Raw genomic sequence first — 23,598 nt, 5'->3', positions numbered from 1 at the left:
CTAATAGCCTGCAGCCGGGGATTAACTTTTAATGAAAGGGAGCAACCCTTTTGACTGTCTGCAGCGCGCCGTACCTAGGATGCGCACACTCACACTCAGCGAGCATGCACAAGTTGCTCACACGAGACCACATTCCCTATTTGCACCTGCAGCTTTTCCGCCACCATGCGTCAGACTCTCCTGCCTGTCTTATTATTATTTCAGGGCCTTAGCAGGAACCACCCCCTTAATTCCCTCCCGCTCCTTCCTAGCACTGAGGTTAGCTCCTGGGCAGCTGTCTGATTGGGTTAGTTACACAAGCTTCTTTGAAGAAGAAGACGTTACTTCTGCTGGCCCTCGTTAGGCGGTCGCCCTCTAAAACCATCCCCTGGGCAGCTGCTGAAAGCCTGGCCCCTTCACAGCGCGAGATGCTTTTAACGCCATCATTTGCATACGGCCGGCTGCGGGGTCAATAAGCACTCCTAGCCGTGGGAAGGAGCTCGGTGTGAGGCCTGGTAGAGGCGGCGGGGTTGCGTCCTTATCTTAGAGGTCTTGGGAGGCTTGGGAGGCTTGGGACTTCCAGCCTCTACTTTACGTAAGGTCGGTGTCCAGCAAGGCGCCACTCAATGCTAGCCGAGCTGGGCAAGATGGCAAAACGTCATCAAAATTGTCTACAATACCTGGTGTTCTCAGGAGGTGTCCCAACCAAGTATTTCCGAACCCATCTCTGCTTTGCTTCCGAGATCGGACGTATCCAAGGTGGTATGGCCAGTAGACGCTGCTTGGCCCATCGCCCGGCCAGCCTTCCTCAGGCTCGCGTGGGGACGAGAACTCTGGCCGTTCTGGGGCAGTCTCCGAAGGACCGATGCATAGGCTGTGCCGTCCCTATAGGTGTTGTTTGTTGAGCAATGAAACACCTGCTGCATCAGATGTGTTTAAAAATGGCTCGGCGCAGGGTCTCCTGCAGGCTAAACCGTTCATCGCGGGGATGTGACAGAAAGAGCAAGCTGGACCCGCAACTTGGGGTGGAGCGAAACGCCCAGGAGTGAATGAAGGAAGAGGGTGAGATGGTTGCGAGTGAATTTGAGCTGCTCTTCGGGGGGGTCGTGTGGCCTGCAAAGGTGTTTTGCTTGGGTTGTGCTGTAAACTGGCCTCCAGGTTACCGGTGGTTGCCTCCAGGTCAGCGGTGGTTGCCTCCAGTCATGCGGGAGTCGCTGGTCCTGGTGAAAAGAAGCCTAGTATTAAAAGTAAATAAGCAACAATGCTGGAGGCCCACGGTGATGAGAAGGATGGTGGTATTTTGCAAGGATTAAATAGCGCAAGAGAGAAAGCAAATGAAAAGAAGAAAGGAGCATGTGTGCGCTTGTGAAAAAAGGAATGGAAAAAAGGCATAGAGGAGAGTGACCCCTGCTGGTGGAAGTAAGAAAAAGCAAAAGCCTACAGCACCTGGTATTCCCAGGCAGTCTCCCATCCAAGTACTAACCAGGCCCAACCCTGCTTATAATCCAAGATCAGACAAGATCAGGTGTGTTCAGGGTGGTGTGGCCATAGGCAGAGACGGGCCTCTCACTTGCTGCTTTTCTACTTTGACGTCCGGTTGCCGGCTGCCCTTTCCAGTGCTTAGTAAGACAAGGTGCTTTTGTGCTTTCTTTTCTCTTCACTTTTTTGCTGGCTCCTTAAAAAGGTCTTTTAGACAGAACGCCCCGCTCACAGCCGCTGAGCTCACTGATCGGCTTCCGCGCTGTCGACGGAACGTCAGCGTCGCGGCCAATGCCACAGGCCGGGAGCAGCGGCGAGACTCACCGGTAGACCTGGGTAGGGTGAGTAGAGCGCGGTTAGTTGCTTTCTAATAGCCTGCAGCTGGGGATTAACTTTTAATGAAAGGGAGCAACCCTTTTGACTGTCTGCAGCGCGCCGTACCTAGGAAGCGCACACTCACACACAGCGAGCATGCACAAGTTGCTCGCACGAGACCACATTCCCTATTTGCACCTGCAGCTTTTCCGCCACCATGCGTCAGACTCTCCTGCCTGTCTTATTATTATTTCAGGGCCTTAGCAGGAACCACCCCCTCAATTCCCTCCCGCTCCTTCCTAGCACTGAGGTTAGCTCCTGGGCAGCTGTCTGATTGGGTTAGTTACACAAGATTCTTTGAAGAAGAAGACGTTACTTCTGCTGGCCCTCGTTAGGCGGTCGCCCTCTAAAACCATCCCCTGGGCAGCTGCTGAAAGCCTGGCCCCTTCACAGCGCGAGATGCTTTTAACGCCATCATTTGCATACGGCCGGCTGCGGGGTCAATAAGCACTCCTAGCCGTGGCAAGGAGCTCGTTGTGAGGCCTGGTAGAGGCGGCGGGGTTGCGTCCTTATCTTAGAGGTCTTGGGGGGCTTGGGAGGCTTGGGACTTCCAGCCTCTACTTTACGTAAGGTCGGTGTCCAGCAAGGCGCCACTCAATGCTAGCCGAGCTGGGCAAGATGGCAAAACGTCATCAAAATTGTCTACAATACCTGGTGTTCTCAGGAGGTGTCCCAACCAAGTATTTCCGAACCCATCTCTGCTTTGCTTCCGAGATCGGACGTATCCAAGGTGGTATGGCCAGTAGACGCTGCTTGGCCCATCGCCCGGCCAGCCTTCCTCAGGCTCGCGTGGGGACGAGAACTCTGGCCGTTCTGGGGCGGTCTCCGAAGGACCGATGCATAGGCTGTGCCGTCCCTATAGGTGTTGTTTGTTGAGCAATGAAACACCTGCCGCATCAGATGTGTTTAAAAATGGCTCGGCGCAGGGTCTCCTGCAGGCTAAACCGTTCATCGCGGGGATGTGACAGAAAGAGCAAGCTGGACCCGCAACTTGGGGTGGAGCGAAACGCCCAGGAGTGAATGAAGGAAGAGGGTGAGATGGTTGCGAGTGAATTTGAGCTGCTCTTCGGGGGGGTCGTGTGGCCTGCAAAGGTGTTTTGCTTGGGTTGTGCTGTAAACTGGCCTCCAGGTTACCGGTGGTTGCCTCCAGGTCAGCGGTGGTTGCCTCCAGTCATGCGGGAGTCGCTGGTCCTGGTGAAAAGAAGCCTAGAATTAAAAGTAAATAAGCAACAATGCTGGAGGCCCACGGTGATGAGAAGGATGCTGGTATTTTGCAAGGATTAAATAGCGCAAGAGAGAAAGCAAATGAAAAGAAGAAAGGAGCATGTGTGCGCTTGTGAAAAAAGGAATGGAAAAAAGGCATAGAGGAGAGTGACCCCTGCTGGTGGAAGTAAGAAAAAGCAAAAGCCTACAGCACCTGGTATTCCCAGGCGGTCTCCCATCCAAGTACTAACCAGGCCCAACCCTGCTTAGCTTCTGAGATTAGACGAGATCAGGTGTGTTCAGGGTGGTGTGGCCGTAGGCAGAGACAGGCCTCTCACTTGCTGCTTTTCCACTTTGACGTCCGGTTGCCGGCTGCCCTTTCCAGTGCTTAGTAAGACAAGGTGCTTTTGTGCTTTCCTTTCTCTTCACTTTTTTGCTGGCTCCTTAAAAAGGTCTTGTAGACAGAATGCCCCGCTCAGAGCCGCTGAGCTCACTGATCGGCTGCCGCGCTGTCGACGGAACGTCAGCGTCGCGGCCAATGCCACAGGCCGGGATCAGCGGCGAGACTCACCGGTAGACCTGGGTAGGGTGAGTAGAGCGCGGTTAGTTGCTTTCTAATAGCCTGCAGCCGGGGATTAACTTTTAATGAAAGGGAGCAACCCTTTTGACTGTCTGCAGCGCGCCGTACCTAGGAAGCGCACACTCACACACAGCGAGCATGCACAAGTTGCTCGCACGAGACCACATTCCCTATTTGCACCTGCAGCTTTTCCGCCACCATGCGTCAGACTCTCCTGCCTGTCTTATTATTATTTCAGGGCCTTAGCAGGAACCACCCCCTCAATTCCCTCCCGCTCCTTCCTAGCACTGAGGTTAGCTCCTGGGCAGCTGTCTGATTGGGTTAGTTACACAAGATTCTTTGAAGAAGAAGACGTTACTTCTGCTGGCCCTTGTTAGGCGGTCGCCCTCTAAAACCATCCCCGGGGCAGCTGCTGAAAGCCTGGCCCCTTCACAGCGCGAGATGCTTTTAACGCCATCATTTGCATACGGCCAGCTGCGGGGTCAATAAGCACTCCTAGCCGTGGCAAGGAGCTCGGTGTGAGGCCTGGTAGAGGCGGCGGGGTTGCGTCCTTATCTTAGAGGTCTTGGGGGGCTTGGGATGCTTGGGACTTCCAGCCTCTACTTTACGTAAGGTCGGTGTCCAGCAAGGCGCCACTCAATGCTAGCCGAGCTGGGCAAGATGGCAAAACGTCATCAAAATTGTCTACAATACATGGTGTTCTCAGGAGGTGTCCCAACCAAGTATTTCCGAACCCATCTCTGCTTTGCTTCCGAGATCGGACGTATCCAAGGTGGTATGGCCAGTAGACGCTGCTTGGCCCATCGCCCGGCCAGCCTTCCTCAGGCTCGCGTGGGGACGAGAACTCTGGCCGTTCTGGGGCGGTCTCCGAAGGACCGATGCATAGGCTGTGCCGTCCCTATAGGTGTTGTTTGTTGAGCAATGAAACACCTGCCGCATCAGATGTGTTTAAAAATGGCTCGGCGCAGGGTCTCCTGCAGGCTAAACCGTTCATCGCGGGGATGTGACAGAAAGAGCAAGCTGGACCCTCAACTTGGGGTGGAGCGAAACGCCCAGGAGTGAATGAAGGAAGAGGGTGAGATGGTTGCGAGTGAATTTGAGCTGCTCTTCGGGGGGGTCGTGTGGCCTGCAAAGGTGTTTTGCTTGGGTTGTGCTGTAAACTGGCCTCCAGGTTACCGGTGGTTGCCTCCAGGTTACCGGTGGTTGCCTCCAGTCATGCGGGAGTCGCTGGTCCTGGTGAAAAGAAGCCTAGTATTAAAAGTAAATAAGCAACAATGCTGGAGGCCCACGGTGATGAGAAGGATGGTGGTATTTTGCAAGGATTAAATAGCGCAAGAGAGAAAGCAAATGAAAAGAAGAAAGGAGCATGTGTGCGCTTGTGAAAAAAGGAATGGAAAAAAGGCATAGAGGAGAGTGACCCCTGCTGGTGGAAGTAAGAAAAAGCAAAAGCCTACAGCACCTGGTATTCCCAGGCAGTCTCCCATCCAAATACTAACCAGGCCCAACCCTGCTTATAATCCAAGATCAGACAAGATCAGGTGTGTTCAGGGTGGTGTGGCCATAGGCAGAGACGGGCCTCTCACTTGCTGCTTTTCTACTTTGACGTCCGGTTGCCGGCTGCCCTTTCCAGTGCTTAGTAAGACAAGGTGCTTTTGTGCTTTCCTTTCTCTTCACTTTTTTGCTGGCTCCTTAAAAAGGTCTTTTAGACAGAACGCCCCGCTCACAGCCGCTGAGCTCACTGATCGGCTTCCGCGCTGTCGACGGAACGTCAGCGTCGCGGCCAATGCCACAGGCCGGGAGCAGCGGCGAGACTCACCGGTAGACCTGGGTAGGGTGAGTAGAGCGCGGTTAGTTGCTTTCTAATAGCCTGCAGCCGGGGATTAACTTTTAATGAAAGGGAGCAACCCTTTTGACTGTCTGCAGCGCGCCGTACCTAGGAAGCGCACACTCACACACAGCGAGCATGCACAAGTTGCTCGCACGAGACCACATTCCCTATTTGCACCTGCAGCTTTTCCGCCACCATGCGTCAGACTCTCCTGCCTGTCTTATTATTATTTCAGGGCCTTAGCAGGAACCACCCCCTCAATTCCCTCCCGCTCCTTCCTAGCACTGAGGTTAGCTCCTGGGCAGCTGTCTGATTGGGTTAGTTACACAAGATTCTTTGAAGAAGAAGACGTTACTTCTGCTGGCCCTCGTTAGGCGGTCGCCCTCTAAAACCATCCCCTGGGCAGCTGCTGAAAGCCTGGCCCCTTCACAGCGCGAGATGCTTTTAACGCCATCATTTGCATACGGCCGGCTGCGGGGTCAATAAGCACTCCTAGCCGTGGCAAGGAGCTCGGTGTGAGACCTGGTAGAGGCGGCGGGGTTGCGTCCTTATCTTAGAGGTCTTGGGGGGCTTGGGAGGCTTGGGACTTCCAGCCTCTACTTTACGTAAGGTCGGTGTCCAGCAAGGCGCCACTCAATGCTAGCCGAGCTGGGCAAGATGGCAAAACGTCATCAAAATTGTCTACAATACCTGGTGTTCTCAGGAGGTGTCCCAACCAAGTATTTCCGAACCCATCTCTGCTTTGCTTCCGAGATCGGACGTATCCAAGGTGGTATGGCCAGTAGACGCTGCTTGGCCCATCGCCCGGCCAGCCTTCCTCAGGCTCGCGTGGGGACGAGAACTCTGGCCGTTTTGGGGCGGTCTCCGAAGGACCGATGCATAGGCTGTGCCGTCCCTATAGGTGTTGTTTGTTGAGCAATGAAACACCTGCCGCATCAGATGTGTTTAAAAATGGCTCGGCGCAGGGTCTCCTGCAGGCTAAACCGTTCATCGCGGGGATGTGACAGAAAGAGCAAGCTGGACCCGCAACTTGGGGTGGAGCGAAACGCCCAGGAGTGAATGAAGGAAGAGGGTGAGATGGTTGCGAGTGAATTTGAGCTGCTCTTCGGGGGGGTCGTGTGGCCTGCAAAGGTGTTTTGCTTGGGTTGTGCTGTAAACTGGCCTCCAGGTTACCGGTGGTTGCCTCCAGGTCAGCGGTGGTTGCCTCCAGTCATGCGGGAGTCGCTGGTCCTGGTGAAAAGAAGCCTAGAATTAAAAGTAAATAAGCAACAATGCTGGAGGCCCACGGTGATGAGAAGGATGCTGGTATTTTGCAAGGATTAAATAGCGCAAGAGAGAAAGCAAATGAAAAGAAGAAAGGAGCATGTGTGCGCTTGTGAAAAAAGGAATGGAAAAAAGGCATAGAGGAGAGTGACCCCTGCTGGTGGAAGTAAGAAAAAGCAAAAGCCTACAGCACCTGGTATTCCCAGGCGGTCTCCCATCCAAGTACTAACCAGGCCCAACCCTGCTTAGCTTCTGAGATTAGACGAGATCAGGTGTGTTCAGGGTGGTGTGGCCGTAGGCAGAGACAGGCCTCTCACTTGCTGCTTTTCCACTTTGACGTCCGGTTGCCGGCTGCCCTTTCCAGTGCTTAGTAAGACAAGGTGCTTTTGTGCTTTCGTTTCTCTTCACTTTTTTGCTGGCTCCTTAAAAAGGTCTTGTAGACAGAATGCCCCGCTCAGAGCCGCTGAGCTCACTGATCGGCTGCTGCGCTGTCGACGGAACGTCAGCGTCGCGGCCAATGCCACAGGCCGGGAGCAGCGGCGAGACTCACCGGTAGACCTGGGTAGGGTGAGTAGAGCGCGGTTAGTTGCTTTCTAATAGCCTGCAGCCGGGGATTAACTTTTAATGAAAGGGAGCAACCCTTTTGACTGTCTGCAGCGCGCCGTACCTAGGAAGCGCACACTCACACACAGCGAGCATGCACAAGTTGCTCGCACGAGACCACATTCCCTATTTGCACCTGCAGCTTTTCCGCCACCATGCGTCAGACTCTCCTGCCTGTCTTATTATTATTTCAGGGCCTTAGCAGGAACCACCCCCTCAATTCCCTCCCGCTCCTTCCTAGCACTGAGGTTAGCTCCTGGGCAGCTGTCTGATTGGGTTAGTTACACAAGATTCTTTGAAGAAGAAGACGTTACTTCTGCTGGCCCTTGTTAGGCGGTCGCCCTCTAAAACCATCCCCGGGGCAGCTGCTGAAAGCCTGGCCCCTTCACAGCGCGAGATGCTTTTAACGCCATCATTTGCATACGGCCGGCTGCGGGGTCAATAAGCACTCCTAGCCGTGGCAAGGAGCTCGGTGTGAGGCCTGGTAGAGGCGGCGGGGTTGCGTCCTTATCTTAGAGGTCTTGGGGGGCTTGGGATGCTTGGGACTTCCAGCCTCTACTTTACGTAAGGTCGGTGTCCAGCAAGGCGCCACTCAATGCTAGCCGAGCTGGGCAAGATGGCAAAACGTCATCAAAATTGTCTACAATACCTGGTGTTCTCAGGAGGTGTCCCAACCAAGTATTTCCGAACCCATCTCTGCTTTGCTTCCGAGATCGGACGTATCCAAGGTGGTATGGCCAGTAGACGCTGCTTGGCCCATCGCCCGGCCAGCCTTCCTCAGGCTCGCGTGGGGACGAGAACTCTGGCCGTTCTGGGGCGGTCTCCGAAGGACCGATGCATAGGCTGTGCCGTCCCTATAGGTGTTGTTTGTTGAGCAATGAAACACCTGCCGCATCAGATGTGTTTAAAAATGGCTCGGCGCAGGGTCTCCTGCAGGCTAAACCGTTCATCGCGGGGATGTGACAGAAAGAGCAAGCTGGACCCGCAACTTGGGGTGGAGCGAAACGCCCAGGAGTGAATGAAGGAAGAGGGTGAGATGGTTGCGAGTGAATTTGAGCTGCTCTTCGGGGGGGTCGTGTGGCCTGCAAAGGTGTTTTGCTTGGGTTGTGCTGTAAACTGGCCTCCAGGTTACCGGTGGTTGCCTCCAGGTTACCGGTGGTTGCCTCCAGTCATGCGGGAGTCGCTGGTCCTGGTGAAAAGAAGCCTAGTATTAAAAGTAAATAAGCAACAATGCTGGAGGCCCACGGTGATGAGAAGGATGGTGGTATTTTGCAAGGATTAAATAGCGCAAGAGAGAAAGCAAATGAAAAGAAGAAAGGAGCATGTGTGCGCTTGTGAAAAAAGGAATGGAAAAAAGGCATAGAGGAGAGTGACCCCTGCTGGTGGAAGTAAGAAAAAGCAAAAGCCTACAGCACCTGGTATTCCCAGGCAGTCTCCCATCCAAATACTAACCAGGCCCAACCCTGCTTATAATCCAAGATCAGACAAGATCAGGTGTGTTCAGGGTGGTGTGGCCATAGGCAGAGACGGGCCTCTCACTTGCTGCTTTTCTACTTTGACGTCCGGTTGCCGGCTGCCCTTTCCAGTGCTTAGTAAGACAAGGTGCTTTTGTGCTTTCCTTTCTCTTCACTTTTTTGCTGGCTCCTTAAAAAGGTCTTTTAGACAGAACGCCCCGCTCACAGTCGCTGAGCTCACTGATCGGCTTCCGCGCTGTCGACGGAACGTCAGCGTCGCGGCCAATGCCACAGGCCGGGAGCAGCGGCGAGACTCACCGGTAGACCTGGGTAGGGTGAGTAGAGCGCGGTTAGTTGCTTTCTAATAGCCTGCAGCCGGGGATTTACTTTTAATGAAAGGGAGCAACCCTTTTGACTGTCTGCAGCGCGCCGTACCTAGGAAGCGCACACTCACACACAGCGAGCATGCACAAGTTGCTCGCACGAGACCACATTCCCTATTTGCACCTGCAGCTTTTCCGCCACCATGCGTCAGACTCTCCTGCCTGTCTTATTATTATTTCAGGGCCTTAGCAGGAACCACCCCCTCAATTCCCTCCCGCTCCTTCCTAGCACTGAGGTTAGCTCCTGGGCAGCTGTCTGATTGGGTTAGTTACACAAGATTCTTTGAAGAAGAAGACGTTACTTCTGCTGGCCCTCGTTAGGCGGTCGCCCTCTAAAACCATCCCCTGGGCAGCTGCTGAAAGCCTGGCCCCTTCACAGCGCGAGATGCTTTTAACGCCATCATTTGCATACGGCCGGCTGCGGGGTCAATAAGCACTCCTAGCCGTGGCAAGGAGCTCGGTGTGAGGCCTGGTAGAGGCGGCGGGGTTGCGTCCTTATCTTAGAAGTCTTGGGGGGCTTGGGAGGCTTGGGACTTCCAGCCTCTACTTTACGTAAGGTCGGTGTCCAGCAAGGCGCCACTCAATGCTAGCCGAGCTGGGCAAGATGGCAAAACGTCATCAAAATTGTCTACAATACCTGGTGTTCTCAGGAGGTGTCCCAACCAAGTATTTCCGAACCCATCTCTGCTTTGCTTCAGAGATCGGACGTATCCAAGGTGGTATGGCCAGTAGACGCTGCTTGGCCCATCGCCCGGCCAGCCTTCCTCAGGCTCGCGTGGGGACGAGAACTCTGGCCGTTTTGGGGCGGTCTCCGAAGGACCGATGCATAGGCTGTGCCGTCCCTATAGGTGTTGTTTGTTGAGCAATGAAACACCTGCCGCATCAGATGTGTTTAAAAATGGCTCGGCGCAGGGTCTCCTGCAGGCTAAACCGTTCATCGCGGGGATGTGACAGAAAGAGCAAGCTGGACCCGCAACTTGGGGTGGAGCGAAACACCCAGGAGTGAATGAAGGAAGAGGGTGAGATGGTTGCGAGTGAATTTGAGCTGCTCTTCGGGGGGGTCGTGTGGCCTGCAAAGGTGTTTTGCTTGGGTTGTGCTGTAAACTGGCCTCCAGGTTACCGGTGGTTGCCTCCAGGTCAGCGGTGGTTGCCTCCAGTCATGCGGGAGTCGCTGGTCCTGGTGAAAAGAAGCCTAGTATTAAAAGTAAATAAGCAACAATGCTGGAGGCCCACGGTGATGAGAAGGATGCTGGTATTTTGCAAGGATTAAATAGCGCAAGAGAGAAAGCAAATGAAAAGAAGAAAGGAGCATGTGTGCGCTTGTGAAAAAAGGAATGGAAAAAAGGCATAGAGGAGAGTGACCCCTGCTGGTGGAAGTAAGAAAGAGCAAAAGCCTACAGCACCTGGTATTCCCAGGCGGTCTCCCATCCAAGTACTAACCAGGCCCAACCCTGCTTAGCTTCCAAGATCAGACGAGATCGGGCGTGTTCAGGGTGGTGTGGCCGTAGGCAGAGACAGGCCTCTCACTTGCTGCTTTTCTACGTTGACGTCTGGTTGCCGGCTGCCCTTTCCAGTGCTTAGTAAGACAAGGTGCTTTTGTGCTTTCCTTTCTCTTCACTTTTTTGCTGGCTCCTTAAAAAGGTCTTGTAGACAGAACGCCCCGCTCAGAGCCGCTGAGCTCACTGATCGGCTGCCGCTCTGTCGACGGAACGTCAGCGTCGCGGCCAATGCCACAGGCCGGGAGCCGCGGCGAGACTCACCGGTAGACCTGGGTAGGGTGAGTAGAGCTCGGTTAGTTGCTTTCTAATAGCCTGCAGCCGGGGATTAACTTTTAATGAAAGGGAGCAACCCTTTTGACTGTCTGCAGCGCGCCGTACCTAGGAAGCGCACACTCACACACAGCGAGCATGCACAAGTTGCTCGCACGAGACCACATTCCCTATTTGCACCTGCAGCTTTTCCGCCACCATGCGTCAGACTCTCCTGCCTGTCTTATTATTATTTCAGGGCCTTAGCAGGAACCACCCCCTCAATTCCCTCCCGCTCCTTCCTAGCACTGAGGTTAGCTCCTGGGCAGCTGTCTGATTGAGTTAGTTACACAAGCTTCTTTGAAGAAGAAGACGTTACTTCTGCTGGCCCTCGTTAGGCGGTCGCCCTCTAAAACCATCCCCTGGGCAGCTGCTGAAAGCCTGGCCCCTTCACAGCGCGAGATGCTTTTAACGCCATCATTTGCATACGGCCGGCTGCGGGGTCAATAAGCACTCCTAGCCGTGGCAAGGAGCTCGGTGTGAGGCCTGGTAGAGGCGGCGGGGTTGCGTCCTTATCTTAGAGGTCTTGGGGGGCTTGGGAGGCTTGGGACTTCCAGCCTCTACTTTACGTAAGGTCGGTGTCCAGCAAGGCGCCACTCCATGCTAGCCGAGCTGGGCAAGATGGCAAAACGTCATCAAAATTGTCTACAATACCTGGTGTTCTCAGGAGGTGTCCCAACCAAGTATTTCCAAACCCATCTCTGCTTTGCTTCCGAGATCGGACGTATCCAAGGTGGTATGGCCAGTAGACGCTGCTTGGCCCATCGCCCGGCCAGCCTTCCTCAGGCTCGCGTGGGGACGAGAACTCGGGCCGTTTTGGGGCGGTCTCCGAAGGACCGATGCATAGGCTGTGCCGTCCCTATAGGTGTTGTTTGTTGAGCAATGAAACACCTGCCGCATCAGATGTGTTTAAAAATGGCTCGGCGCAGGGTCTCCTGCAGGCTAAACCGTTCATCGCGGGGATGTGACAGAAAGAGCAAGCTGGACCCGCAACTTGGGGTGGAGCGAAACGCCCAGGAGTGAATGAAGGAAGAGGGTGAGATGGTTGCGAGTGAATTTGAGCTGCTCTTCGGGGGGGTCGTGTGGCCTGCAAAGGTGTTTTGCTTGGGTTGTGCTGTAAACTGGCCTCCAGGTTACCGGTGGTTGCCTCCAGGTCAGCGGTGGTTGCCTCCAGTCATGCGGGAGTCGCTGGTCCTGGTGAAAAGAAGCCTAGAATTAAAAGTAAATAAGCAACAATGCTGGAGGCCCACGGTGATGAGAAGGATGCTGGTATTTTGCAAGGATTAAATAGCGCAAGAGAGAAAGCAAATGAAAAGAAGAAAGGAGCATGTGTGCGCTTGTGAAAAAAGGAATGGAAAAAAGGCATAGAGGAGAGTGACCCCTGCTGGTGGAAGTAAGAAAAAGCAAAAGCCTACAGCACCTGGTATTCCCAGGCGGTCTCCCATCCAAGTACTAACCAGGCCCAACCCTGCTTAGCTTCTGAGATTAGACGAGATCAGGTGTGTTCAGGGTGGTGTGGCCGTAGGCAGAGACAGGCCTCTCACTTGCTGCTTTTCCACTTTGACGTCCGGTTGCCGGCTGCCCTTTCCAGTGCTTAGTAAGACAAGGTGCTTTTGTGCTTTCGTTTCTCTTCACTTTTTTGCTGGCTCCTTAAAAAGGTCTTGTAGACAGAATGCCCCGCTCAGAGCCGCTGAGCTCACTGATCGGCTGCCGCGCTGTCGACGGAACGTCAGCGTCGCGGCCAATGCCACAGGCCGGGATCAGCGGCGAGACTCACCGGTAGACCTGGGTAGGGTGAGTAGAGCGCGGTTAGTTGCTTTCTAATAGCCTGCAGCCGGGGATTAACTTTTAATGAAAGGGAGCAACCCTTTTGACTGTCTGCAGCGCGCCGTACCTAGGAAGCGCACACTCACACACAGCGAGCATGCACAAGTTGCTCGCACGAGACCACATTCCCTATTTGCACCTGCAGCTTTTCCGCCACCATGCGTCAGACTCTCCTGCCTGTCTTATTATTATTTCAGGGCCTTAGCAGGAACCACCCCCTCAATTCCCTCCCGCTCCTTCCTAGCACTGAGGTTAGCTCCTGGGCAGCTGTCTGATTGGGTTAGTTACACAAGATTCTTTGAAGAAGAAGACGTTACTTCTGCTGGCCCTTGTTAGGCGGTCGCCCTCTAAAACCATCCCCGGGGCAGCTGCTGAAAGCCTGGCCCCTTCACAGCGCGAGATGCTTTTAACGCCATCATTTGCATACGGCCGGCTGCGGGGTCAATAAGCACTCCTAGCCGTGGCAAGGAGCTCGGTGTGAGGCCTGGTAGAGGCGGCGGGGTTGCGTCCTTATCTTAGAGGTCTTGGGGGGCTTGGGATGCTTGGGACTTCCAGCCTCTACTTTACGTAAGGTCGGTGTCCAGCAAGGCGCCACTCAATGCTAGCCGAGCTGGGCAAGATGGCAAAACGTCATCAAAATTGTCTACAATACCTGGTGTTCTCAGGAGGTGTCCCAACCAAGTATTTCCGAACCCATCTCTGCTTTGCTTCCGAGATCGGACGTATCCAAGGTGGTATGGCCAGTAGACGCTGCTTGGCCCATCGCCCGGCCAGCCTTCCTCAGGCTCGCGTGGGGACGAGAACTCTGGCCGTTCTGGGGCGGTCTCCGAAGGACCGATGCATAGGCTGTGCCGTCCCTATAGGTGTTGTTTGTTGAGCAATGAAACACCTGCCGCATCAGATGTGTTTAAAAATGGCTCGGCGCAGGGTCTCCTGCAGGCTAAACCGTTCATCGCGGGGATGTGACAGAAAGAGCAAGCTGGACCCGCAACTTGGGGTGGAGCGAAACGCCCAGGAGTGAATGAAGGAAGAGGGTGAGATGGTTGCGAGTGAATTTGAGCTGCTCTTCGGGGGGGTCGTGTGGCCTGCAAAGGTGTTTTGCTTGGGTTGTGCTGTAAACTGGCCTCCAGGTTACCGGTGGTTGCCTCCAGGTTACCGGTGGTTGCCTCCAGTCATGCGGGAGTCGCTGGTCCTGGTGAAAAGAAGCCTAGTATTAAAAGTAAATAAGCAACAATGCTGGAGGCCCACGGTGATGAGAAGGATGGTGGTATTTTGCAAGGATTAAATAGCGCAAGAGAGAAAGCAAATGAAAAGAAGAAAGGAGCATGTGTGCGCTTGTGAAAAAAGGAATGGAAAAAAGGCATAGAGGAGAGTGACCCCTGCTGGTGGAAGTAAGAAAAAGCAAAAGCCTACAGCACCTGGTATTCCCAGGCAGTCTCCCATCCAAATACTAACCAGGCCCAACCCTGCTTATAATCTAAGATCAGACAAGATCAGGTGTGTTCAGGGTGGTGTGGCCATAGGCAGAGACGGGTCTCTCACTTGCTGCTTTTCTACTTTGACGTCCGGTTGCCGGCTGCCCTTTCCAGTGCTTAGTAAGACAAGGTGCTTTTGTGCTTTCCTTTCTCTTCACTTTTTTGCTGGCTCCTTAAAAAGGTCTTTTAGACAGAACGCCCCGCTCACAGCCGCTGAGCTCACTGATCGGCTTCCGCGCTGTCGACGGAACGTCAGCGTCGCGGCCAATGCCACAGGCCGGGAGCAGCGGCGAGACTCACCGGTAGACCTGGGTAGGGTGAGTAGAGCGCGGTTAGTTGCTTTCTAATAGCCTGCAGCCGGGGATTAACTTTTAATGAAAGGGAGCAACCCTTTTGACTGTCTGCAGCGCGCCGTACCTAGGAAGCGCACACTCACACACAGCGAGCATGCACAAGTTGCTCGCACGAGACCACATTCCCTATTTGCACCTGCAGCTTTTCCGCCACCATGCGTCAGACTCTCCTGCCTGTCTTATTATTATTTCAGGGCCTTAGCAGGAACCACCCCCTCAATTCCCTCCCGCTCCTTCCTAGCACTGAGGTTAGCTCCTGGGCAGCTGTCTGATTGGGTTAGTTACACAAGATTCTTTGAAGAAGAAGACGTTACTTCTGCTGGCCCTCGTTAGGCGGTCGCCCTCTAAAACCATCCCCTGGGCAGCTGCTGAAAGCCTGGCCCCTTCACAGCGCGAGATGCTTTTAACGCCATCATTTGCATACGGCCGGCTGCGGGGTCAATAAGCACTCCTAGCCGTGGCAAGGAGCTCGGTGTGAGGCCTGGTAGAGGCGGCGGGGTTGCGTCCTTATCTTAGAAGTCTTGGGGGGCTTGGGAGGCTTGGGACTTCCAGCCTCTACTTTACGTAAGGTCGGTGTCCAGCAAGGCGCCACTCAATGCTAGCCGAGCTGGGCAAGATGGCAAAACGTCATCAAAATTGTCTACAATACCTGGTGTTCTCAGGAGGTGTCCCAACCAAGTATTTCCAAACCCATCTCTGCTTTGCTTCCGAGATCGGACGTATCCAAGGTGGTATGGCCAGTAGACGCTGCTTGGCCCATCGCCCGGCCAGCCTTCCTCAGGCTCGCGTGGGGACGAGAACTCGGGCCGTTCTGGGGCGGTCTCCGAAGGACCGATGCATAGGCTGTGCCGTCCCTATAGGTGTTGTTTGTTGAGCAATGAAACACCTGCCGCATCAGATGTGTTTAAAATTGGCTCGGCGCAGGGTCTCCTGCAGGCTAAACCGTTCATCGCGGGGATGTGACAGAAAGAGCAAGCTGGACCCGCAACTTGGGGTGGAGCGAAACACCCAGGAGTGAATGAAGGAAGAGGGTGAGATGGTTGCGAGTGAATTTGAGCTGCTCTTCGGGGGGGTCGTGTGGCCTGCAAAGGTGTTTTGCTTGGGTTGTGCTGTAAACTGGCCTCCAGGTTACCGGTGGTTGCCTCCAGGTCAGCGGTGGTTGCCTCCAGTCATGCGGGAGTCGCTGGTCCTGGTGAAAAGAAGCCTAGTATTAAAAGTAAATAAGCAACAATGCTGGAGGCCCACGGTGATGAGAAGGATGCTGGTATTTTGCAAGGATTAAATAGCGCAAGAGAGAAAGCAAATGAAAAGAAGAAAGGAGCATGTGTGCGCTTGTGAAAAAAGGAATGGAAAAAAGGCATAGAGGAGAGTGACCCCTGCTGGTGGAAGTAAGAAAGAGCAAAAGCCTACAGCACCTGGTATTCCCAGGCGGTCTCCCATCCAAGTACTAACCAGGCCCAACCCTGCTTAGCTTCCAAGATCAGACGAGATCGGGCGTGTTCAGGGTGGTGTGGCCGTAGGCAGAGACAGGCCTCTCACTTGCTGCTTTTCTACGTTGACGTCTGGTTGCCGGCTGCCCTTTCCAGTGCTTAGTAAGACAAGGTGCTTTTGTGCTTTCCTTTCTCTTCACTTTTTTGCTGGCTCCTTAAAAAGGTCTTGTAGACAGAACGCCCCGCTCAGAGCCGCTGAGCTCACTGATCGGCTGCCGCTCTGTCGACGGAACGTCAGCGTCGCGGCCAATGCCACAGGCCGGGAGCCGCGGCGAGACTCACCGGTAGACCTGGGTAGGGTGAGTAGAGCTCGGTTAGTTGCTTTCTAATAGCCTGCAGCCGGGGATTAACTTTTAATGAAAGGGAGCAACCCTTTTGACTGTCTGCAGCGCGCCGTACCTAGGAAGCGCACACTCACACACAGCGAGCATGCACAAGTTGCTCGCACGAGACCACATTCCCTATTTGCACCTGCAGCTTTTCCGCCACCATGCGTCAGACTCTCCTGCCTGTCTTATTATTATTTCAGGGCCTTAGCAGGAACCACCCCCTCAATTCCCTCCCGCTCCTTCCTAGCACTGAGGTTAGCTCCTGGGCAGCTGTCTGATTGGGTTAGTTACACAAGCTTCTTTGAAGAAGAAGACGTTACTTCTGCTGGCCCTCGTTAGGCGGTCGCCCTCTAAAACCATCCCCTGGGCAGCTGCTGAAAGCCTGGCCCCTTCACAGCGCGAGATGCTTTTAACGCCATCATTTGCATACGGCCGGCTGCGGGGTCAATAAGCACTCCTAGCCGTGGCAAGGAGCTCGGTGTGAGGCCTGGTAGAGGCGGCGGGGTTGCGTCCTTATCTTAGAGGTCTTGGGGGGCTTGGGAGGCTTGGGACTTCCAGCCTCTACTTTACGTAAGGTCGGTGTCCAGCAAGGCGCCACTCCATGCTAGCCGAGCTGGGCAAGATGGCAAAACGTCATCAAAATTGTCTACAATACCTGGTGTTCTCAGGAGGTGTCCCAACCAAGTATTTCCAAACCCATCTCTGCTTTGCTTCCGAGATCGGACGTATCCAAGGTGGTATGGCCAGTAGACGCTGCTTGGCCCATCGCCCGGCCAGCCTTCCTCAGGCTCGCGTGGGGACGAGAACTCGGGCCGTTCTGGGGCGGTCTCCGAAGGACCGATGCATAGGCTGTGCCGTCCCTATAGGTGTTGTTTGTTGAGCAATGAAACACCTGCCGCATCAGATGTGTTTAAAATTGGCTCGGCGCAGGGTCTCCTGCAGGCTAAACCGTTCATCGCGGGGATGTGACAGAAAGAGCAAGCTGGACCCGCAACTTGGGGTGGAGCGAAACACCCAGGAGTGAATGAAGGAAGAGGGTGAGATGGTTGCGAGTGAATTTGAGCTGCTCTTCGGGGGGGTCGTGTGGCCTGCAAAGGTGTTTTGCTTGGGTTGTGCTGTAAACTGGCCTCCAGGTTACCGGTGGTTGCCTCCAGGTCAGCGGTGGTTGCCTCCAGTCATGCGGGAGTCGCTGGTCCTGGTGAAAAGAAGCCTAGTATTAAAAGTAAATAAGCAACAATGCTGGAGGCCCACGGTGATGAGAAGGATGGTGGTATTTTGCAAGGATTAAATAGCGCAAGAGAGAAAGCAAATGAAAAGAAGAAAGGAGCATGTGTGCGCTTGTGAAAAAAGGAATGGAAAAAAGGCATAGAGGAGAGTGACCCCTGCTGGTGGAAGTAAGAAAGAGCAAAAGCCTACAGCACCTGGTATTCCCAGGCGGTCTCCCATCCAAGTATTAACCAGGCCCAACCCTGCTTAGCTTCCAAGATCAGACGAGATCAGGCGTGTTCAGGGTGGTGTGGCCGTAGGCAGAGACAGGCCTCTCACTTGCTGCTTTTCTACGTTGACGTCTGGTTGCCGGCTGCCCTTTCCAGTGCTTAGTAAGACAAGGTGCTTTTGTGCTTTCCTTTCTCTTCACTTTTTTGCTGGCTCCTTAAAAAGGTCTTGTAGACAGAACGCCCCGCTCAGAGCCGCTGAGCTCACTGATCGGCTGCCGCTCTGTCGACGGAACGTCAGCGTCGCGGCCAATGCCACAGGCCGGGAGCCGCGGCGAGACTCACCGGTAGACCTGGGTAGGGTGAGTAGAGCTCGGTTAGTTGCTTTCTAATAGCCTGCAGCCGGGGATTAACTTTTAATGAAAGGGAGCAACCCTTTTGACTGTCTGCAGCGCGCCGTACCTAGGAAGCGCACACTCACACACAGCGAGCATGCACAAGTTGCTCGCACGAGACCACATTCCCTATTTGCACCTGCAGCTTTTCCGCCACCATGCAGCAGACTCTCCTGCCTGTCTTATTATTATTTCAGGGCCTTAGCAGGAACCACCCCCTCAATTCCCTCCCGCTCCTTCCTAGCACTGAGGTTAGCTCCTGGGCAGCTGTCTGATTGGGTTAGTTACACAAGCTTCTTTGAAGAAGAAGACGTTACTTCTGCTGGCCCTCGTTAGGCGGTTGCCCTCTAAAACCATCCCCTGGGCAGCTGCTGAAAGCCTGGCCCCTTCACAGCGCGAGATGCTTTTAACGCCATCATTTGCATACGGCCGGCTGCGGGGTCAATTAGCACTCCTAGCCGTGGCAAGGAGCTCGGTGTGAGGCCTGGTAGAGGCGGCGGGGTTGCGTCCTTATCTTAGAGGTCTTGGGGGGCTTGGGAGGCTTGGGACTTCCAGCCTCTACTTTACGTAAGGTCGGTGTCCAGCAAGGCGCCACTCCATGCTAGCCGAGCTGGGCAAGATGGCAAAACGTCATCAAAATTGTCTACAATACCTGGTGTTCTCAGGAGGTGTCCCAACCAAGTATTTCCAAACCCATCTCTGCTTTGCTTCCGAGATCGGACGTATCCAAGGTGGTATGGCCAGTAGACGCTGCTTGGCCCATCGCCCGGCCAGCCTTCCTCAGGCTCGCGTGGGGACGAGAACTCGGGCCGTTCTGGGGCGGTCTCCGAAGGACCGATGCATAGGCTGTGCCGTCCCTATAGGTGTTGTTTGTTGAGCAATGAAACACCTGCCGCATCAGATGTGTTTAAAATTGGCTCGGCGCAGGGTCTCCTGCAGGCTAAACCGTTCATCGCGGGGATGTGACAGAAAGAGCAAGCTGGACCCGCAACTTGGGGTGGAGCGAAACGCCCAGGAGTGAATGAAGGAAGAGGGTGAGATGGTTGCGAGTGAATTTGAGCTGCTCTTCGGGGGGGGTCGTGTGGCCTGCAAAGGTGTTTTGCTTGGGTTGTGCTGTAAACTGGCCTCCAGGTTACCAGTGGTTGCCTCCAGGTCAGCGGTGGTTGCCTCCAGTCATGCGAGAGTCGCTGGTCCTGGTGAAAAGAAGCCTAGTATTAAAAGTAAATAAGCAACAATGCTGGAGGTCCACGGTGATGAGAAGGATGCTGGTATTTTGCAAGGATTATATAGCGCAAGAGAGAAAGCAAATGAAAAGAAGAAAGGAGCATGTGTGCGCTTGTGAAAAAAGGAATGGAAAAAAGGCATAGAGGAGAGTGACCCCTGCTGGTGGAAGTAAGAAAAAGCAAAAGCCTACATCACCTGGTATTCCCAGGCAGTCTCCCATCCAAGTACTAACCAGGCCCAACCCTGCTTAGCTTGCAAGATCAGACAAGATCGGGCGTGTTCAGGGTGGTGTGGCTGTAGGCACAGACAGGCCTCTCACTTGCTGCTTTTCTACTTTGACGTCCGGTTGCCGGCTGCCCTTTCCAGTGCTTAGTAAGACAAGGTGCTTTTGTGCTTTCTTTTCTCTTCACTTTTTTGCTGGCTCCTTAACAAGGTCTTGTAGACAGAACGCCCCGCTCAGAGCCGCTGAGCTCACTGATCGGCTGCCGCGCTGTCGACGGAACGTCAGCGTCGCGGCCAATGCCACAGGCCGGGAGCAGCGGCGAGACTCACCGGTAGACCTGGGTAGGGTGAGTAGAGCGCGGTTAGTTGCTTTCTAATAGCCTGCAGCCGGGGATTAACTTTTAATGAAAGGGAGCAACCCTTTTGACTGTCTGCAGCGCGCCGTACCTAGGAAGCGCACACTCACACACAGCGAGCATGCACAAGTTGCTCGCACGAGACCACATTCCCTATTTGCACCTGCAGCTTTTCCGCCACCATGCGTCAGACTCTCCTGCCTGTCTTATTATTATTTCAGGGCCTTAGCAGGAACCACCCCCTCAATTCCCTCCCGCTCCTTCCTAGCACTGAGGTTAGCTCCTGGGCAGCTGTCTGATTGGGTTAGTTACACAAGCTTCTTTGAAGAAGAAGATGTTACTTCTGCTGGCCCTCGTTAGGCGGTCGCCCTCTAAAACCATCCCCTGGGCAGCTGCTGAAAGCCTGGCCCCTTCACAGCGCGAGATGCTTTTAACGCCATCATTTGCATACGGCCGGCTGCGGGGTCAATAAGCACTCCTAGCCGTGGCAAGGAGCTCGGTGTGAGGCCTGGTAGAGGCGGCGGGGTTGCGTCCTTATCTTAGAGGTCTTGGTAGGCTTGGGATGCTTGGGACTTCCAGCCTCTACTTTACGTAAGGTCGGTGTCCAGCAAGGCGCCACTCAATGCTAGCCGAGCTGGGCAAGATGGCAAAACGTCATCAAAATTGTCTACAATACCTGGTGTTCTCAGGAGGTGTCCCAACCAAGTATTTCCGAACCCATCTCTGCTTTGCTTCCGAGATCGGACGTATCCAAGGTGGTATGGCCAGTAGACGCTGCTTGGCCCATCGCCCGGCCAGCCTTCCTCAGGCTCGCGTGGGGACGAGAACTCTGGCCGTTCTGGGGCGGTCTCCGAAGGACCGATGCATAGGCTGTGCCGTCCCTATAGGTGTTGTTTGTTGAGCAATGAAACACCTGCCGCATCAGATGTGTTTAAAAATGGCTCGGCGCAGGGTCTCCTGCAGGCTAAACCGTTCATCGCGGGGATGTGACAGAAAGAGCAAGCTGGACCCGCAACTTGGGGTGGAGCGAAACGCCCAGGAGTGAATGAAGGAAGAGGGTGAGATGGTTGCGAGTGAATTTGAGCTGCTCTTCGATGGGGTCGTGTGGCCTGCAAAGGTGTTTTGCTTGGGTTGTGCTGTAAACTGGCCTCCAGGTTACCGGTGGTTGCCTCCAGGTCAGCGGTGGTTGCCTCCAGTCATGCGGGAGTCGCTGGTCCTGGTGAAAAGAAGCCTAGTATTAAAAGTAAATAAGCAACAATGCTGGAGGTCCACGGTGATGAGAAGGATGCTGGTATTTTGCAAGGATTAAATAGCGCAAGAGAGAAAGCAAATGAAAAGAAGAAAGGAGCATGTGTGCGCTTGTGAAAAAAGGAATGGAAAAAAGGCATAGAGGAGAGTGACCCCTGCTGGTGGAAGTAAGAAAAAGCAAAAGCCTACAGCACCTGGTATTCCCAGGCGGTCTCCCATCCAAGTACTAACCAGGCCCAACCCTGCTTATAATCCGAGATCAGACGAGATCAGGTGTGTTCAGGGTGGTGTGGCCATAGGCAGAGACAGGCCTCTCACTTGCTGCTTTTCTACTTTGACGTCCGGTTGCCGGCTGCCCTTTCCAGTGCTTAGTAAGACAAGGTGCTTTTGTGCTTTCCTTTCTCTTCACTTTTTTGCTGGCTCCTTAAAAAGGTCTTGTAGACAGAACGCCCCGCTCAGAGCCGCTGAGCTCACTGATCGCCTGCCGCGCTGTCGACGGAACGTCAGCGTCGCGGCCAATGCCACAGGCCGGGAGCAGCGGCGAGACTCACCGGTAGACCTGGGTAGGGTGAGTAGAGCGCGGTTAGTTGCTTTCTAATAGCCTGCAGCCGGGGATTAACTTTTAATGAAAGGGAGCAACCCTTTTGACTGTCTGCAGCGCGCCGTACCTAGGAAGCGCACACTCACACACAGCGAGCATGCACAAGTTGCTCGCACGAGACCACATTCCCTATTTGCACCTGCAGCTTTTCCGCCACCATGCAGCAGACTCTCCTGCCTGTCTTATTATTATTTCAGGGCCTTAGCAGGAACCACCCCCTCAATTCCCTCCCGCTCCTTCCTAGCACTGAGGTTAGCTCCTGGGCAGCTGTCTGATTGGGTTAGTTACACAAGCTTCTTTGAAGAAGAAGACGTTACTTCTGCTGGCCCTCGTTAGGCGGTTGCCCTCTAAAACCATCCCCTGGGCAGCTGCTGAAAGCCTGGCCCCTTCACAGCGCGAGATGCTTTTAACGCCATCATTTGCATACGGCCGGCTGCGGGGTCAATAAGCACTCCTAGCCGTGGCAAGGAGCTCGGTGTGAGGCCTGGTAGAGGCGGCGGGGTTGCGTCCTTATCTTAGAGGTCTTGGTTGGCTTGGGAGGCTTGGGACTTCCAGCCTCTACTTTACGTAAGGTCGGTGTCCAGCAAGGCGCCACTCCATGCTAGCCGAGCTGGGCAAGATGGCAAAACGTCATCAAAATTGTCTACAATACCTGGTGTTCTCAGGAGGTGTCCCAACCAAGTATTTCCAAACCCATCTCTGCTTTGCTTCCGAGATCGGACGTATCCAAGGTGGTATGGCCAGTAGACGCTGCTTGGCCCATCGCCCGGCCAGCCTTCCTCAGGCTCGCGTGGGGACGAGAACTCGGGCCGTTCTGGGGCGGTCTCCGAAGGACCGATGCATAGGCTGTGCCGTCCCTATAGGTGTTGTTTGTTGAGCAATGAAACACCTGCCGCATCAGATGTGTTTAAAATTGGCTCGGCGCAGGGTCTCCTGCAGGCTAAACCGTTCATCGCGGGGATGTGACAGAAAGAGCAAGCTGGACCCGCAACTTGGGGTGGAGCGAAACGCCCAGGAGTGAATGAAGGAAGAGGGTGAGATGGTTGCGAGTGAATTTGAGCTGCTCTTCGGGGGGGGTCGTGTGGCCTGCAAAGGTGTTTTGCTTGGGTTGTGCTGTAAACTGGCCTCCAGGTTACCAGTGGTTGCCTCCAGGTCAGCGGTGGTTGCCTCCAGTCATGCGAGAGTCGCTGGTCCTGGTGAAAAGAAGCCTAGTATTAAAAGTAAATAAGCAACAATGCTGGAGGTCCACGGTGATGAGAAGGATGCTGGTATTTTGCAAGGATTATATAGCGCAAGAGAGAAAGCAAATGAAAAGAAGAAAGGAGCATGTGTGCGCTTGTGAAAAAAGGAATGGAAAAAAGGCATAGAGGAGAGTGACCCCTGCTGGTGGAAGTAAGAAAAAGCAAAAGCCTACATCACCTGGTATTCCCAGGCAGTCTCCCATCCAAGTACTAACCAGGCCCAACCCTGCTTAGCTTGCAAGATCAGACAAAATCGGGCGTGTTCAGGGTGGTGTGGCTGTAGGCACAGACAGGCCTCTCACTTGCTGCTTTTCTACTTTGACGTCCGGTTGCCGGCTGCCCTTTCCAGTGCTTAGTAAGACAAGGTGCTTTTGTGCTTTCTTTTCTCTTCACTTTTTTGCTGGCTCCTTAACAAGGTCTTGTAGACAGAACGCCCCGCTCAGAGCCGC

General features: G+C 54.2%; 7 non-coding genes and 6 pseudogenes across 7 annotated transcripts; all 13 read right to left on the bottom strand.

Annotated features, from left to right (window-relative positions):
- Positions 1–1,413: 1,413 nt before the first annotated feature.
- LOC141267967 (5S ribosomal RNA) lies at positions 1,414–1,532 on the bottom strand (annotated as a pseudogene).
- Positions 1,533–3,238: 1,706 nt separating this feature from the next.
- Positions 3,239–3,357, bottom strand: LOC141267742 (5S ribosomal RNA). Its single transcript, XR_012321334.1, has one exon. It is a non-coding gene; the product is annotated as a 5S ribosomal RNA (ribosomal RNA).
- A 1,706-nt stretch (positions 3,358–5,063) lies between these two features.
- LOC141268531 (5S ribosomal RNA) lies at positions 5,064–5,182 on the bottom strand (annotated as a pseudogene).
- Positions 5,183–6,888: 1,706 nt separating this feature from the next.
- Positions 6,889–7,007, bottom strand: LOC141267731 (5S ribosomal RNA). Its single transcript, XR_012321333.1, has one exon. It is a non-coding gene; the product is annotated as a 5S ribosomal RNA (ribosomal RNA).
- A 1,706-nt stretch (positions 7,008–8,713) lies between these two features.
- Positions 8,714–8,832, bottom strand: LOC141268530 (5S ribosomal RNA; annotated as a pseudogene).
- Positions 8,833–10,538: 1,706 nt separating this feature from the next.
- LOC141267465 (5S ribosomal RNA) lies at positions 10,539–10,657 on the bottom strand. Its single transcript, XR_012321307.1, has one exon. It is a non-coding gene; the product is annotated as a 5S ribosomal RNA (ribosomal RNA).
- A 1,706-nt stretch (positions 10,658–12,363) lies between these two features.
- Positions 12,364–12,482, bottom strand: LOC141267720 (5S ribosomal RNA). The gene has a single exon (XR_012321332.1). It is a non-coding gene; the product is annotated as a 5S ribosomal RNA (ribosomal RNA).
- Positions 12,483–14,188: 1,706 nt separating this feature from the next.
- Positions 14,189–14,307, bottom strand: LOC141268173 (5S ribosomal RNA; annotated as a pseudogene).
- Positions 14,308–16,013: 1,706 nt separating this feature from the next.
- On the bottom strand, positions 16,014–16,132 carry LOC141267453 (5S ribosomal RNA). Its single transcript, XR_012321306.1, has one exon. It is a non-coding gene; the product is annotated as a 5S ribosomal RNA (ribosomal RNA).
- A 1,706-nt stretch (positions 16,133–17,838) lies between these two features.
- On the bottom strand, positions 17,839–17,957 carry LOC141266328 (5S ribosomal RNA). The gene has a single exon (XR_012320369.1). It is a non-coding gene; the product is annotated as a 5S ribosomal RNA (ribosomal RNA).
- Positions 17,958–19,664: 1,707 nt separating this feature from the next.
- LOC141267667 (5S ribosomal RNA) lies at positions 19,665–19,783 on the bottom strand (annotated as a pseudogene).
- Positions 19,784–21,489: 1,706 nt separating this feature from the next.
- Positions 21,490–21,608, bottom strand: LOC141266537 (5S ribosomal RNA). Its single transcript, XR_012320571.1, has one exon. It is a non-coding gene; the product is annotated as a 5S ribosomal RNA (ribosomal RNA).
- Positions 21,609–23,315: 1,707 nt separating this feature from the next.
- On the bottom strand, positions 23,316–23,434 carry LOC141268141 (5S ribosomal RNA; annotated as a pseudogene).
- Positions 23,435–23,598: the final 164 nt, after the last annotated feature.

This window comes from Phyllobates terribilis, unplaced genomic scaffold, assembly GCF_046119375.1.
Source record: "Phyllobates terribilis strain yellow unplaced genomic scaffold, ASM4611937v1 Scaffold_4__5_contigs__length_816908805, whole genome shotgun sequence".
In the NCBI taxonomy this organism is placed as follows: Eukaryota; Metazoa; Chordata; class Amphibia; order Anura; family Dendrobatidae; genus Phyllobates; species Phyllobates terribilis.
This window is presented reverse-complemented; position numbering and strand designations above follow the sequence as displayed.